At 42.3% G+C, this 18,335-nt stretch overlaps 1 pseudogene; it reads left to right on the top strand.

Moving 5' to 3' along the window:
- The first annotated feature begins 5,560 nt into the window (after positions 1-5,560).
- On the top strand, positions 5,561-5,722 carry LOC126300026 (U2 spliceosomal RNA; annotated as a pseudogene).
- Positions 5,723-18,335: the final 12,613 nt, after the last annotated feature.

Genomic DNA, 18,335 nt, shown 5'->3' with positions numbered 1-18,335 from the left:
TAGCTACGATGTGATTCTGATGGTAGTAAAAAATAAGAAGTGGCATATCCCAATGTTTTAAGAGATATGTGAAGGCAAATAACAAAATATGAAACATTATGACACAAAAAACGATATCAAATTATATAGCATATTTAGATGCAAACAATCTGTACGATTTTGGCATGAGTCAATATTTACAATAAGCTTGATTTGAATGGGATAATCTAGAATTTGTTGATTCTAAAAAAATTAGTGAGATGTAACACACATCTAAAACTGGATATATATATTTGAAGTAGGTCTAGAATATCCCAAACATCAGCACGATTTATGTAAAGATACATCATTAGCTGCCAAAAATAAAGTTGTTCCTTGAACTAAAGAAAGTAAGTTGTTCCATACTCTGGGTCACAAAAATAGGTTACGTAGCTCACTATAAATATCTTAAACGGTGTCTGTCTCTAGGAATGCAGTTAATAAAAATATACAGTTTTAAAACATAAACAACCCAATTGGTCGAAAAAATATATAGATTTTAATACAGATTTTGGAATGAAAGCTAAGAATGATTTAGAAAAAGATTTCCACCAACTGATGAAACAGTTTTTTCCTGTGTACACAATTGGAGAATAAACCTTAATACGTGGTCCAGTGGGAAATGCACTCTGTTATGCACGTCACAGTACAATACATCATAGTACGGATTTTGATACACATCTCGTTCTATGACAAGCCGAGTCGGTTGTCCAGGCCAGAAAGTCTGCAGATCGATAGATATTGACTCCAGCAAAGAATTGTGAAAGGCAATGGCCGTCCGAAATAGACATCTAATATTAATTCAGCTGTAGCATTTTAGTAACGCCATCAGGTGTTGTCATGGACATAATCAAAGCTGGCTTGGCGCAAGTACCGCACGGTATGATTTCCAGCACGATTCTGTGTCGCTGCCTGTCCAATGCTTACGGCAGTATTTCCAGAAAATACCCTGGAAGCGGCGTGGAAGCGGTAAGTGGTAAATAACGGCATCACTCAAGCAGTATTTTCACTGGAATTACTATCTAGGAGCAATTTACAATACCTGGCATGCATTTCTACATATCGGCCTGCACGCCAGTAGGTATTTAACATCGAATGGCTGTCGCAGCTCTGAAGTCATCTTCTGCTGGATGTCGCATATCCATACAACGCCGTCTCCCTGGGAACCACTAGCGTCGCTTAACCATCCTTTCTGGAATATAATCGACGAGTTTGCGATAAATCCCCAGAGATGACTTATCTCTTTAAAGATATTTTTATCACATGCTGACGAAATACTGTTTGTAGCAGTCATATTATATGACTTAATATATATATTTCTACATTTGTTATTAGTTTTCGTGTAACTATTCTGTGTATGCCTTATTGCAACAACTGTTATACGTCAGATATGCCTGACTGGCTATCGGTGACGTAATTTGGTACGCTGTGAGCGGAGCATCGTGTATTTAATAAACAACTGCGTTGTTCACGTACATAGAGTTACAACATTCGCTCCAATCACTGCCACCGGTCTCCATCATGGGAATAATTTCTCCTTTTGATATTTGTTATATGTGATGTACTTTGTACGATTCTACTATTATCAGACAGCCTTCCAAATCTACTCTGTGTTAATATTTGTGTATATGAGAGTCTGAGGATGGTCAAAAACTGACCGGAACCAGTTACCATCGATAAAAACGTTTTTGCAGTTGAAACTGTGTGTGTCCATTTTTAAAGTCATCCACTTCTGCTTGAGGAACTGAATTAGGCCTTTCGCAGTACATTTATTGGGTAACAGTCCGAAAGAAAACATAACGAAACAACAATTTATCATGTAAGCACGTTTGTTTGTATTAACACTTAAACATTAATTGTTTACATTACTTCCAAATAATAAAGAAGCCAGAATATTGTGAGACAAGGACAGTACTCATGTATTACAATAGGGATCGATGGAGCGACTACCAACTTTGTTACAGACATTGTACCTACGAAGCATGTTCTGGAGCACACTCTTCAATCCACCTGGTGTTTTCAGTATCTAGTGTAGCGACCAGAAATCGTGCCAGCAGATCTTCTTCTGTCTCTACAGGAGACTTGTAAATTAAACTTTGCATACAACCCCACACGAAGTAGTAGACGTCATCCTGCCTACCCTATTGCATACCAGGACAAGCAACTCTGAGACTTTTCTCTTTCCCTCAGCAGACGTGGACGTCGTAAAGTTTCTGGACATGGGTTCCTATTCGATATATTACGCACTCACTCCTCTCTAGAAGTCCTAGAAGCTAGTAGAGGGAATTCCCGAACACCCTGTATATTAGATATACTTTTCATTAGTTGATATTCAACTTATATCCTCTTTTAAAAAACTCTGTCTATTCCTCTCAAATCCTGTTCTGTCTCTATTAGAATTACAGTGTCAATGACCAACTTTGAAGCTTTTATTTCTTCTCTCTGAACTTTAATTCACTTTCCAAAATTTATCCTTGGCTTCCTTTACTGCACGCTCAGTGTCTAGACTAAATTACATCGCGGAGAAACAGCAGCTCTGTTTTGCCCCCTCTTAACAATTGTTTTCATTTCGTGCCCTTCGAATCTTATCACTGCAGTCTCGTTTCTGTATAAGTTGTAAGCAATTTTTCGCTCTTTGTATTTTATCCCTGCTACCTTCAGATTTTCAAAGAGTGCATTTCAGTCAACATTGTCAAAAGCTTTCTCTAAATCTACAAATGCTGCAAACCTAGCTGGTTACATAAGTTATCAACGCACTAGCATTTCACATCTGCAATGGCTTATCTCGTGCTGACATTAACCGGTGATCTTGCAATGTTGATCACTTGCATATCTTACCTACATAAATGTATTTCTGAAATTTCATTACTCTGTATTAATTAATTCTTGGCGTTGCAATTTTTTTCCGTCAGTGCATTTGTGATAAGCTTTGTGAAATGTAGAATACATTTAAAGGAGCATATACGACATTAGTTAAAACAATAGCTTCAGTGAGTGCGCTGCACACATAGAAGTAATTTTTTTCCGTCAGTGTGTTTGCGGCAAGCTTTGTGAAATTAAAATACATTGAAAGGAGCATACACGACATCAGTTAAAACAATAACTTCAGTGAGCACATGGAATTAAAGTTAAGAGAGTACTGTCTACTCAGAATTACTGATGTCAGACAATGTCATATGTTGTAACGTCTGCTAAGGTCGCAGGTGATGTATGACTGAGAAGAGAGTAAAAGGAAAAAAGGGTCAAAAAGACAGCAACATTTATTTTAGTGTCACTATCTGACACTTCATTCTGAACTGAATATTTGGAGGTAAGGAATCAGTAGTAGTAGGACAACAGGGGCATCACCACAGTTCATTAGTGCAGGTTGCATACATCAGGCGCAGGATACCTCCAGGGGCAAATCAGTTGTTCTCTTTTTGTTGACATGTCCTTAACCTATTGCTCTGCTTGGTGAGTTATGACCTCCTGGGCATAATCGATTCTTATGAGAAACACTCCCCCCCCCCAAACCTCCCACTCCCACACCTCCTCCCAAACAGTCTGGAACCTCTTACTTCTTGATGCCAATACAAGTACACTTTCAGACTCGAATTATTCGAATAGCCACCTCCCACTCTATCAATTTGATTGACCAATTAATTAAATTGTTCAATTAACTAAGCCCTCCCCCTATGGTAAATCCCTCAGACCTTCCCTCCCCTCCCCTGCTTCCCCTCTCCTCACCTGCCTGGCTCTGTGCTGGAGAGGAGGGATCCCACAAGAAGAAATTCAATTACATAGCAAAGGGTACATTGATTATTTATTTTAATAAATCAATTTGTGGGGGTTGGATCTCACTTGCTTATGATTCTCTGCTGTTTGGAAACATGCAGATCTTGTACAATACATTGAAAAGAAGTAATTAAACTGATAGCCTATTTTATTCAGGTTGCACAAAGAATATTGTCACGAAACAGTCATCACATGTAATTACACTGTTACAAATGTTATGCACTGATGGTAGGGCATTGCACACCCATGTCCAAGAGACCACACTGCACCCTCTCATGACCCTGTCACTGCTGTCATTTTGCTTGCCACACACTCTAGCCTCGTCATGCGACGTGCAGACCAGAAGTTGCACTAATCTGCCAAACAAAAGCTTCAGATGGTGGCAACACATTTTTATTGGAATGTAATGAAGTGCAGTACAGTAGCTACCATTTGAGGCTTCACGTGTGTGTGTCTATAGTTAGGATGCCACTGTGAATGTCAAAACTGCCCAATGTCCTATTTACTGATCATGTTACTAAATACCAACGACCATGGAGCGGATATTGACCTCGTTCGATCTCATGGCCCTCAAACAAAGCATCAAATAGAATCATTCTGTTGATTAGTAAATTCCATACTCTGTTTCTCTCAAGAGGCCACTCCCCATTTGTCTGTGTGAACCAACGTCTCCAAACATGCAGACAGAATTTTTCATGTCTCCTCAGAATACTGTGTTCCTATTAGCTAAAGGTGGAGACACAGGGAGAGCTGAAGCAATTTCGATATCAAAAATACTCTATCAAGTTAATTGCTGAAAAACTTACAGGAGTCATCTAGATCCTGTAAAACACTTATCCTGCGTCGCCATAAAACATATTTTCGGCATTTGAGTATCACACACAAACATTATGTAAATGAAGTAATGAAATTTCCACCACAAATAGATCCAAGGTCTTGTATGCGCCGACGTTTGAGAACACAAACACCACAACGTTTCCACTAAATATATGTGGTGAATAAAATCATACTGACCACACAAACCCACATATGAAGTGCGCGTTGTTCACTGACTGTTGGGTAGCCGCAGTTGTGGTATCTGCTGTGGCAGGGACATCGGATCGTCTCATGAGCGCCAGTGAGGAGAGACACGCATGTGTACCGTCTATGACGGTAACTGGACTCCAATCCATCAGACTGCAGTACCGAACTCTCAGAGGCTGGAACAATTGTCACAAAGCAGTCAACCAATCAATTTACATAGGTATTATAATTATCTAGCACAAATACCCATCATTATGAATCTTCCCACGCAACACACATATCCACTTCTGTAGCCACTCACCCAGCACACTGGTCACTTTGCTAACCCCAGCTGCTGTGGGCAACATCAGACTGGTCGGCGCATTCTTTGTACGTAACTGCCTTTCACAGGTGGAGCCAATCTGTTACTTCTGGTCGCTGAAGCCTTGTGACCACTCCTGCCACCAGCTGCAGCGCACTGTGAAACAAACACTGCATCTTGGATGTATACAGTAGCTCTAAGCAATTCAACCCCACATAGACGCCCCCACCTCCAGTTTAAAAAATCAACTTCATCCAATCTAAGACTGTGAGGATGTTGACCATACATTTGAAATTTCTCACGCAATATGTAGATTTCTCCCTTTTATACAAGTTGTTATCGAAGCCAGAAGAAATCGAGGCATACACGCGTTTCACATCACTAAAGTATCGTTACTTGCGAAAATCCTGTACAGCACTATGGCATAGGCTACATTTCCTTTACATATTTTCTCATCAGGTAGAAAAAAATCTCTTCTACTCAGCTTAATATCTGTTCTTTCCTGAAGCACAGGATTACAATATCAAACTCATTTTTGGCTCATGAAACAGTGCTAAGAGTATGCTCTACCTGTTTCACGGAATGGCCTCTCACTTTCGAACTCCCTTAAAGAAACCAAATGCTTTGCCACATAGGAAATCTCTTGAGGTAACACCACAGAAAAAGTTGTAAATATCGGCTTTATACCACATATCACCTTACAAATTCAGTAATACATCTTCTGAATTTTTTTTGCGATGGTCCCCCCCCCCCCCCCCCCCCCCGTGTAGCTGGGAGATTGAAATTTCGTTAAAAGATACCGGTGCAGCGAGAAACGAACGCCTGATTACCACTCCCACTCCTGGATTGCATGGCGAGTAATTTTTTTCAGCAGTCGGAGTACACTCACCAGGTAAATGAAATGGGAGTCGCTGGAGGGAAGATGATGTTCTTTTCGAGGAACACTATTGAGAACTGATATTTGAAGCTGACCACAGAGGGATTCTACCTCTAGCAACATAATTCACCTAATGACCATGCTATTAAAAACTTGATCACAACATTTATATTACTGTCACCTTCATAAAAATCGGTTTTGGTTCTACAGGCACACACAAGAAACGCTTACATTGTTACGCTTTGTGGTATAGATGTTGTCTGCAATTTGAATCAGGTGGTATCCATTCAACCACATACTTACGTTGGAGCCTATTGAGACGTCTTTTAATGATTACAGCCACTGGTGAATAATATTTGTGGCACTCTAATATCTCAGAACAGGTCAACTATTCCGAACCTATCTGCTAAGGATCCCATATAGCATATCTATAAAATGGTTTTTCAGACAGCCTCTCAGCATTTTGTAACTGTTCTTCAGTCTCTTTCCTACTGTCCCTGATGCTTTGTTTCTGTGATCATTCCAATTTAAGCCAGAACTGAAAAGAAGTCAGAGAGCGCTATATCCACTGCCTTCTGCATCCTCTGGAGACCCAGTGTGAACTGAGTTAATGCGACAGGATCGTGTTCTGATCACTCAGTGCAAATGGGAACATGTTGTCGTAGCTCCAACAACTATGTACAATGAGTAAGGCCAACGCCAAATGAAGCTTTTGCCTGCAGCGAGAAATAGTGCAAAAGGTAGTACGAGCAGTTACAATGATGTTTCTTATCAGGAAAATTAGGAAAACTCCACATCATACAGGAACTGAAAAGATGAAAAGGATTTTTGCTTCTGCAGTGCGGTGCATCTCCAAATTACATGCAGATACTGCAACCTGAAGGAGATCTGCGTCTCTCAGGACGCATTCATGTCTGTCACCCAAACGTTCTCTCTGTCATCATTATTTTGTAGCATCCAAGAGTGGAAAAGTACGAACTGAAAAATTCGGCAGATCTCACTGAGTAAAGAAATTGATAAGACATTACCATGTCCCTGTCTTCCGATGCACGCTGGCATCGAGCATATGTGGCGATTCTATTAACTACACAGGTATTCGAAATTGGAAATTGTGGTAAGGTCTTATGGGACCTAACTGCTGAGGTCATCGGTCCCTAAGCTTACTCACTATTTAACCTAACTTAAAACTAACTTACGGTAAGGATGACACACACATCCATGGCTGAGGGAGGACTCGAACCTCTGACAGGGGGAGCGGTTCAGACCGTGACAAGATGCCTCAGACCAGATGGCTACCCCACATGGCTACAGGTATTGGTCCATCACTTCCACAGACCAGCGTAAAGTTTCATCACCTGTACTATAGGAGAACCATATCCCACAGACTCTCAATCCCAAGAAATGGTCCCTGTCTTGTTCTTTCATAAGCAGTTTGATGCATTGATTTTTTTCCCTACTGTAACGCTTCCTAGCAGTATATGACTACAGCTTTGTAGACCGCCATACATTTGGTTTTTTTCCACTGTGACTTTTAGGTCAGTGTCAGGTGCTGAACTGACATTAACATGTCTCAATCCATTGGCTCTGGACATCGCATGATGTAAACTATACTGCTGCTTGTACAACACACAGGATGGTTGAAATGCAAGACATAGGTGATATTTGTTATTGAAAAAAGAATGTGGAAGACATGGCGACATATGGAATCCAAAAGAGTTTGCAGCATTGTGAGGTGTTTGCAAACAGCTATCAAAAGGTGATAGATGACCATTTAAACTCATTTTTCACAGTGGCGTTTGTTTAGGTGTTCTGTTTTGAAGAGACTCAGAGCAGTGATTCCTTATATTGCATCCATGTACACTATCACTGTTTCGGTGCTGGCTATCCCTGGAAGGTGTTGCTCCTACCAAGACTCCCTCCATATCAAATAAGTCGTGTCAGTGATTCATTATGTGGGAGTCAACCTCATACCAGTGGACAGATGGGATGGAAAAGACATTGTAATAAACACCACAGTTGATAGTGAGATCAGTTTTACCAATTTTACCAGTTTATCCATAACTTCAATGCCAACCAATGACATGACGGCATCTTCCAAATTTCTGTATCAGCGCTAAACCACCCCTCCACTACTTTGCGTGTAACATATACTAGATTGCAAATGTAGGTAGATGACTATGCAGTATGCCTGTTCATAATTAATTGTCTAACACCATAGTAAGAATAAAAAAAGCAATGAGTTTAATTACTTTTTTCCCATATATTTTAAAAGACCTGTATCTTCCCAAACAGCAGAGAATGATGAGCAGGATAGATCCAACCACTGAAGATTGAATTTTTTATGAAAAAACAATGTACTCTCTGCTATGTAATTGAATTTTCTGTAGTGAGATCCTTCCTCTCCAGCACAGAGCCACCGATTTCCAAGTGGGTGGGAAGGAAAATAGGGAGATGAGGGGAAGGTTGGGGGATTTATGAGGGAGGAGAGGGTTTAACTAAATGATCAATTTAATTAATTGGCCAATTAAATTGATAGAGTGGGAGGGCCCATATCACCTCAGGTATGAAAGTGTACCTGTACGGGTGAGTTGAAGGGGGGAGGGTTAGAGGTTTCCAGAGGGGTTGGAAGCAGTGGGAAAAGGAGGTGTGGAGGAAGTTTTCTCAGAAGGATGGATTATCCCCAGGGAGTCATAATCCACTTAGCAGAACTGTAGATTAAGGACCTGTCAATCAGGTTTGCCTCTGAATGTATACTTGCACCTGATGTATGCAACCAGCACTAACAAATACTGCTGATGCCGCTGTTGCCCTACTGCTATCGACTGCCGAACATTTATGTTTCAAGTCGCACTATGTCTTTAAATGGTAATGCTTGTGAGGCACATATTCGCAAAGTGCTTACGTTTCGTCACAGTTTACTTCACCTTTGGTGGCGCTGCCATAAAAGGCAACATGCAATCATCTGCAACACATGCATGGTGGAGATACAGTTATTGAGTGTTGTCGAAGATGGATCATTATTCGTTACAAGGAACTGAAGACAGGTGTACAGTGCCTAGCGCAGCAGAATGTAATGTCCTGCAAAATGAACGAACCTACAAAGATGCCATTCACAACCGGCATTGGCATCATGCAAACTACAAAAAAAATTATTGCTGTACATAGAAACATACAAGAAACTGGTTGATTAAGGCCACGAAGAAGTGTTCTCACAGTAGAATTTTTGGATCATGTTGGAGATCATTCCTCACTGGCAATTTTTCCCTGAACTGTACATTTCAAAGAGTACAGTCTGCAGAGTACTGGTGGGAGCAACTGTTTCTTCCCCATCATAAACAATGAGTGCAATCAATGGGGATAAATGGTTTTGAAACTAGAGTTCAGTGGATTACGCCATAAAGCAAGCACTAAAAGGCACTGTCACATCGTACAGTTGCTATACTACGAGCTTGAACTATTCTCATCACATGCAGTTTATTATGTTAAAAATACTTAACTTTCATTTTCGGCTATTAGTTTCTTACAGCAAAGTGCTTAGTTTAGAATCCTCTACTATGTATATAATTTCTTCTTATTCTTCTTAAATGAACATAAATACAATTTCTGAATCATAAACGAAAAAACTCAAAAAAATGTTTCTCCTAAACTTGTCTTACGTACAAAGCTCTGAAAGTAGACTGAATGGCATGTTTCGAAACTGCCTTTGAAAGTTTCCAATCGGCATACGAGCACGTAATTATTTCCATTGATACTAACATAAATGCCGGCCGTGGTGGTCTCGCGGTTCTAGGCGCGCAGTCCGGAACCGTGAGACTGCTACGGTCGCAGGTTCGAATCCTGCCTCGTGCATGGATGTGTGTGATGTCCTTAGGTTGGTTAGGTTTAAGTAGTTCTAAGTTTTAGGGGACTGATGACCACAGCAATTGAATCCCATAGTGCTCAGAGCCATTTGAACCATTTGAACTAACATAAATAAGCTGTACAACCGCCTCTCCACTGTTAAATAAAGAGTGATGCTTTCTTCTTTAAATGTAACGCTACTTCAATTTGCATATTAATTTGCGTGCCGAGAAGACATCCACATCCATAATGTCTGCTCATGACATGATTTTCATGTCATACCCTTTAGTATGCCTAATAAATAACTACCTACAGAATCTTCAAAGACATCAAAAGTTTTAGTTTGCGTCAGTACAAATTTCTTACGGTAGTTCCACAGAAACTCCGGAGGAGTTAATAGAAAAATAGAAATGATAAACAGAGAGCAATATAGTCACCATAGGCTAAAGAGAATGGTCTTTTAGGAACGCTCCAAGTAAGAACAGTTCTAATACCATAGTTACAAGTGGACAGCCGAATGGCAGTCAAAGACAATTCAAGTCCCTAACAATGTTCCGAAAGAGCCGCGATAATGTGTAAATCGCATTAATGATAAACGGAGTACTGACTGTACACTGTTTTCATTTTCCCCTTTGGGATCATTTCATTCACACACAAATGAACCGAATGCTTTCATTTCAAAATGGAATTTTAATGGACTAGATCTGCATTACTGGGCCAGCTAGAGGTGAATGTTTACAAAAGTGTTACAGCATACAACATGCTCGTCTAGATACAGGTGATTTTGCAGGTAAAAAGGATTAAGATAATAATATTAGAATACAAAAAATATGTTTTTTTGTTGTAAAAACACATATGGCGATTGTGTGCTGATGATGACGATAATAGTGAGAACACTGCTGCTTCCAACAAGTCCTTCGAGGCCAGCTACCAGTTAGTGCTGTGTGAGTGGAAAGGAAGGCTCGAGGGATGAGAAGCAGTCAATCAAAACAGATAGATGGTTCACTATGTCTGGGACCCGACGCGGTGGTGTTGGGCTCGGCAGCAGGATGTATAAATGGAGGCTGGAACAGGAAGAAGCGAAGCTGGAAGACGGTTCAAATGGCTCTGAGCACTATGGGACTTAACTGCTGTGGTCATCAGTCCCCTAGAACTTAGAACTACTTAAACGTAACTAACCTAAGGACATCACACACATCCATGCCCGAGGCAGGATTCGAACCTGCGACCGCAGCGGTCGCGCGGTTCCAGACTGTAGCGCCTAGAACCGCTCGGCCACTCCGGCTGGGCAGCTGTAAGATGGATTTGAGTCTTGGCTTAAGGCAGACTAGCGCTATAGGTAGTAGGATGGGTAGATGTCAGGACGGATTTCTGGGTCAGAAAGAGGGAGTCTGTTGAATTATTCTTTGGATACGATATGGAAGATTTAAATATGGACGGAGGCTGGCACCTGGATACGATATGGAAGATTTACATATGGACGGAGGCTGGCACCTGTTGTAAGAGTCATGGCAGCAGCCTAGAACTGGAGAGGACTGAGTAATAGATGGGGTTTTGATCTTCGGGTTCACTAGATGGGTAGGATTGTTAGGATTTTCGAAGAATTTCAGGAGATGGGGGAATTTATCATCTAGTAGAGGATGCGTGTTGGGGAGGGCAGATGGGTATGGAAAAGGATGTAGAGTGCATGGTATTCTAGCACTCTGTAACATTCGGTGTGGCACTTGCGGCAGTATTCAGTATCTGCGCCCTCAGTGATACGAGAATATTTGCAGGTTGCATATCGTTGCAAGGCGGAGGTACTAAATCATGTATCTGAACTTGAGGCTGAGGCGCACGAGATAGCTTGGAACTTGAGGTCCTTTCCTCTGCACAAATATCAAAGTGCATGGATTTTCTGACATACTTTCTTTTATTCGACTAAATGCTAATTATGCACCTCCAAGGACCGGATAAGTGAGAGAAAACTATACCTTTGGTGACTGGTGATGTGAAGCATCTCATGAATCGCAGAGAAGCACCGCTGCGGAAAATCGTATTACTTGCAAGCAGAGGCGAAACAGAGTCAGCTAGTCAGTGAGAATCGATAAACGTACACTCTCTAATACATTAACTGACAACAGTTAGGGGTTAGCTTTGCCCTGGAAAAATTTACGTGCTGTTAGAAAAAGGCAATGTGCAAGCTATCTTTTTTCTAGCCTTTCATGGCGGCATAACTGGATGAAATATTGGTTTTCTAGCAGAGTCAGTTCAGAAAATTTCTTGAGGTTTCGACAAAATTCAACGCCATAGTCCTCAGGAGGTAAAGCTTCTGACTACCCAGAAGTCATGATAACGGTCATGGTGAATGCTGTCGAAAGCTCGAAAATTTTATCTGAACCGACGCGACTTGAAAATAAAGAACACTTTATCCAAAGCAAAAGCTGGAGATGACTTATCTTTCCTGTCGATGAAATGGACCAGTACTTTACATTACCAACAACCACCATCTAGTTGCAAGAGAACGACTTATTGCCTCACTTGAGAAAATGATAACAGCTGAAAAAGATCACACGTAAATATCTTAATGATAACACCATAAAGAAATCCCACATACCTTTCACATGAGCATCTACTGGAAACCAAGGTACTACAGTGCAAATAATGAAGTTTCTTAATCGATTTCTGTTCTCAAATTAGATATCTTCAATGTCTCCTAGACCGCAAGCGTTTTCCACGGACTTATCAAACCAAGACCCTTGAAGGACAGTGTCACAGTCCCATCTCACTACCAGTTCGTTTGCATTCTTCTAGCTTTGTCACAGGCCTTAGAATGTATAGTGAACGATCAGCTTACTGAACACTCAGCTACGAAAAATTAACTGGAATGCCATTTAGATTTTGGCAAACATCCGGAACGTGCTATTTTGATTTTAGATAGGTCTTTCATACTGTCGATTGAGACACTTCACTTGATAAAATAAGATGACTTAAGTTTTCTGCAAATGTAGTACAGTGGTGTATCATGTACCTGACATCTCGCCAACAATATCTGACTATAAATTCTCAATGTCCTGTAGGGTTCGGTGGTGGATCCGATGCTCCTCTCACTGTGCATCAATAATTCGTCATCAGTTCTATCCTGCTGTATGCTGATGACCTCTAGTTATACTTCATTGCCTGAGATGTTTGGTTACTTGCTTTCAATATTTGTATTATTGATATTATGTAAATAATAGCTCAACTTGTAATTTTTATCTTGTCCAAATTATCTCAATGAATGAATGTGGGTTTTGCTTTGTTAAATACCAATGTACAGGTGGTTAAGCAACCATGATACGGGTATGAGCGTCCAAGGCTGAGGTTAGATGAGAACAGGACATTAGGCCAAATAAGGTAAATATATTTAAGTGTACGGGTACATGGGGCGCCTAGGGTAGGAAGTCGCCAGGTGTAGGCCAGTCTAGGAGATAGAACAAACTAAGAAAAGTGGACATTGTGAGAGGTGGCGATTAATGTTAAGCTCTGCTGGTGACCGGTCATGGAACGCGGATCCAGAGTCTCTGCCTCCTATGAGAGATGTCTGTTATACTCAGGGTCTAGATTACAAGAGACAGAAGTGATTGAGCTTTGCTCTTCAGTACTCTCCAGCGGCCACACACGTTGTCTGCCTCCCAAGCTCGCTATTGGCTGAACAGATGGCATGAATTTTCCAGTAGACTTCAGCAGCGGGCATGAGGCGCCTCTTGTCAGCTGATTAAAATGTACATAACTGCCTCGGTTCTCAAAGGTAGGCAGTTTGATTCGCATAGGCAAAACCGAAGTTACTCTGGGAGGAAACTTTTAAAGGCTTGACAGTGGCGTTTGAAATAATTTTTTTAAAACCAATTCCCTAAAATATTTCTTGATTGGCTGCCACCTTGTACATCCTTCCCCTCCTACAGGAGTGAGGACTGACAGTGTACAACAGCGTGTCATCCACTCCTTGGAAAGATGGTTTGCCCTAGTAGTTCCCTTGCTTAATGCTATGAGAGAGATCTCTTAGAGTATTTCATTTAGCGTAAGTGGGTAGGAATTTAAATGCAGATGTTATGTAAATAGTAAGATACTAAATGTTTAATTGAAATCATCAAGCGGCCGGTGTGGCTGAGCGGTTCTAGGCGCTTCACTCTGGAACCGCTCGACCGCCACGGTCGCAGGTTCGAATCCTGTGATGTCCTTAGGTTAGTTAGATTGAAGTAGTTCTAAGTTCTAGGGGACTGATGACCATAGATGTTAAGTCCCATAGTGCTCAGAGCCATTTTTTTGAAATCACCAGAACTGTAGCACAATGAATACAGTAAAATAATGGAAGAATCTTTGATGAATCAAAATAATTTCTCTTCACACACTCATGTTCAGAAAAAAACAGGACACCTTGAACAACTAGAGATAGGACGTTTATGTTTACAGTTAATATACATTAGCATGTTCTGCAGAAATGATTAACATTTGAAGCATGTCCACCTACGGGTTCAAGGTCAACATCGAGGTCACAACACCATCCAAAGGTACAAAGTCCCTGCGGCTGTCGTTGTTGCCATAAACCGAAGGCAGTGGATCTGTGTGACTCGAACAGACGTGCAGGATGCCTCGCAGACGTATGCGCGAACCGTACCGTCAAGTGAGTGAGTTTGAAAGAGGGCTTTTATTGGCATGAGGGAATGTGATGCATCCATCTGGGAAACTGCTTCTCTTGTGGTACGAAATGTTTCGGCAGTGCAACGGGTGTGTGAAGAATGATTTACGGAAGGCCGTAGAGCACAACGAGATCGGTCAGGTCGCACCACCCAGACCACGCCCGAGAAGATCGACACCTCATACGAATGGCGTTGCAGGACAGATTTGTGTCCTCCTCGGCTCTGGAGCAACACTGCAACAGTGTAACACATCTTACAGTATCAGGGGTGACAGTCCGTCGCTGTTTATTACGGCATGGGTTACGTGAGCTTCGTCTATTTGTCAGTCTACCTTTGACGAATGTGCAGAAACATGGTAGAAAGCAATGGTGTATGGAACGACGTCACTGGAGATAGGAATGGCATCAGATAGTGTTTTCGGTTGAATCCAGGTTCTTTTTGTTTAAAAATGATGACCGCATTTTGGTTTTGTGCAGACAGGGGGAGCGGGATCATAGTGACTGCATCCGCACAGGACATACAGGGCCAGCTCTTATGGTGTGGGGGGCTATTGGGTACAACCACAAATCACAGCAGGTGCGTGTGAAGGGTACTGTGAGCAGTGACCAGTGTGAATGACATCCTGCGACCCGTAGCCATACCCTTTCTGCACAACACCCCAGACGCCAGTTTTTCGGCAGTACAACGCACGACCCCAAGCTGCTGCACTAACACATGCCTTCTTGGTGTCATGGGATGTCAGTTTTTTGCCCTGCACCGACAGATCGCTAGACTTGTCGTCAATGGAAAATGTGTGGGATGTGGTGAAACGACAGGAACAGCGCTGTGACCCAATGCCAGCCACCACAGATGAACTTTGGAATTAGGCGAATGCAACATGGATGGCTATATCACAAAATGCAAGTAGCTCTTTATACGCGTCGATGCCATCATGCGTGGAACAAGTTATCAGGCCCCATGACGGACCACGTGCATACTAGGCAACAGGACACATGCTGAACCGAGGTGACTCACATCCTACCTCGACTATCTCTAGTCGTTCAACATGTTCTGCTGTTTTTTCTGAACATGAGCGTAGTTCAGTGTTACAGTGCTAAGTTCGGTGTAATAGATGAGCAGATACTGACCGATCTGAATCAGCACTGAATCCCTAGAAATGAATAGTTGTTTGTGTTGCCTGAAAGATACATATCTCGTTCCTACATAGTGCAATCAATGCCAAAAATATAAAATGTATCATTAACATAATAAAATAATTAATTCTATCAATATCAGTCTATTTGGGTGGCAAAAATAATAAATGAGCCTAGTGCAAATCATTTAACACCTGACCTGAATTAGAACTGGATTAAGTACATTTGAAAAAGAGTAATGACAAGAGTAGAATCTTGCTACATTCTCCGTCTAGTATTTAGAGATAATACACTCCTGGAAATGGAAAAAAGAACACATTGACACCGGTGTGTCAGACCCACCATACTTGCTCCGGACACTGCAAGAGGGCTGTACAAGCAATGATCACATGCACGGCACAGCGGACACACCAGGAACCGCGGTGTTGGCCGTCGAATGGCGCTAGCTGCGCAGCATTTATGCACCACCGCCGTCAGTGTCAGCCAGTTTGCCGTGGCATACGGAGCTCTATCGCAGTCCTTAACACTGGTAGCATGCCGCGACAGTGTGGACGTGAACCGTATGTGCAGTTGACGGACTTTGAGCGAGGGCGTACAGTGGGCATGCGGGAGGCCGGGTGGACGTACCGCCGAATTGCTCAACACGTGGGGCGTGAGGTCTCCACAGTACATCGATGTTGTCGCCAGTGGTCGGCGGAAGGTGAACGTTCCCGTCGTTCTGGGACCGGACCGCAGCGACGCACGGATGCACGCCAAGACCGTAGGATCCTACGCAGTGCCGTAGGGGACCGCACCGCCACTTTCCAGTAAATTAGGGACACTGTTGCTCCTGGGGTATCGGCGAGGACCATTCGCAACCGTCTCCATGAAGCTGGGCTACGGTCCCGCACACCGTTAGGCCGTCTTCCGCTCAAGCCCCAACATCGTGCAGCCCGCCTCCAGTGGTGTCGCGACAGTCGTGAATGGAGGGACGAATGGAGACGTGTCGTCTTCAGCGATGAGAGTCGCTTCTGCCTTGGTGCCAATGATGGTCGTATGCGTGTTTGGCGCCGTGCAGGTGAGCGCCACAATCAGGACTGCATACGACCGAGGCACACAGGGCCAACACCCGGCATCATGGTGTGGGGAGCGATCTCCTACACTGGCCGTACACCTGTGGTGATCGTCGAGGGGACACTGAATAGTGCAAGGTACATCCAAACCGTCATCGAACCCATCGTTCTACCATTCCTAGACCGGCAAGGGAACTTGCTGTTCCAACAGGACAATGTACGTCCGCATGTATCCCGTGACACCCAACGTGCTCTAGAAGGTGTAAGTCAACTACCCTGGCCAGCAAGATCTCCGGATCTGTCCCCCATTGAGCATGTTTGGGACTGGATGAAGAGTCGTCTCACGCGGTCTGCACGTCCATCACGAACGCTGGTCCAACTGAGGCGCCAGGTGGAAATGGCATGGCAAGCCGTTCCACAGGACTACATCCAGCATCTCTACGATCGTCTCCATGGGAGAATAGCAGCCTGCATTGTTGCGAAAGGTGGATATACACTGTTCTAGTGCCGACATTGTGCATGCTCTGTTGCTTGTGTCTATGTGCCTGTGGTTCTGTCAGTGTGATCATGTGATGTATCTGACCCCAGGAATGTGTCAATAAAGTTTCCCCTTCCTGGGACAATGAATTCACGGTGTTCTTATTTCAATTTCCAGGAGTGTAGTTGCACAAAGTTCCACAGGCTACAGAATGTTAACGTAATTTCAGTAGAATTCAGAATTCAATTATTAAGTCTGAGGAATGATACACTATACAACAGCAATACTAGAACTCAGATATATTGATCCATGTCACTTTAATTTACAGTACTTCGGTTCCCTAAAATAGCCCATATGTTTGGAAATGTTAGAGACATCTCTGATAGTCTCGAATAGTTGTAAGGAATGAAGGTTTGCTGCGACCTTAATAAAAAGCGAAAGGAAAGATGTACCCATTCACTTAAAAACATCTTAAATAGTCCTTAGTCATTAGTTAAAACGATACAGATAGTTTTACATGTGGATTAACTGGGACTAATTGAGTTAAATAAAAATTGACAAGGTTGATATGCGTCCAAGTTGTGGTCAGCACGGTTACACATTTGCACAACAACTAATACAGGTTTCATAAGTGGATAACTGTACACCTCACATGAGTGGATGTCCCTGAGTTTTTAACTAACTTAGTGCATAAGACTCGCCATAATACTGTCCGATGAGGCTCAGGTATGACATTAAACAGTTGTAGAGTGAGTGCATCCAATGTAAGAATATTCCAGACAGCATGTAGTTTCAGCTCAAACTCTTCATTAATTGTAAAAAACACACTCTCCTTTGAATGCTCATCGAAATCCAGAACCACAAAGTAAAATTATCAACATGTGTCTCTTTATGGCATCACAGTTATAACAAGAATATGGAGCAAAAGGTACTTGAGGGAACAGATCTTTGGCAAATGGTAAAACCCAAATACAAGATAAAAGCATAAAACATCATAATTGTGAAAAATACACCCATGGCAAATCGTGAATGACCATCACATGAAAACTACTAACTTACGTTAAACTAAGGCCGTAAAATGTGGAAACACACCAGGAGTTTAAGATCTCGCCACAGTTCATTGTATATTTCCACAAGATCAAATGCTCAGGCTGACACACATACCTGATATTTTTTCCAAC

The sequence above is a fragment of the Schistocerca gregaria genome, chromosome X, assembly GCF_023897955.1.
Source record: "Schistocerca gregaria isolate iqSchGreg1 chromosome X, iqSchGreg1.2, whole genome shotgun sequence".
NCBI classification, from domain to species: Eukaryota; Metazoa; Arthropoda; class Insecta; order Orthoptera; family Acrididae; genus Schistocerca; species Schistocerca gregaria.
The sequence above is the reverse complement of the archived record's forward strand: the minus strand, read 5'-3'. Positions and strand labels throughout refer to the sequence as shown.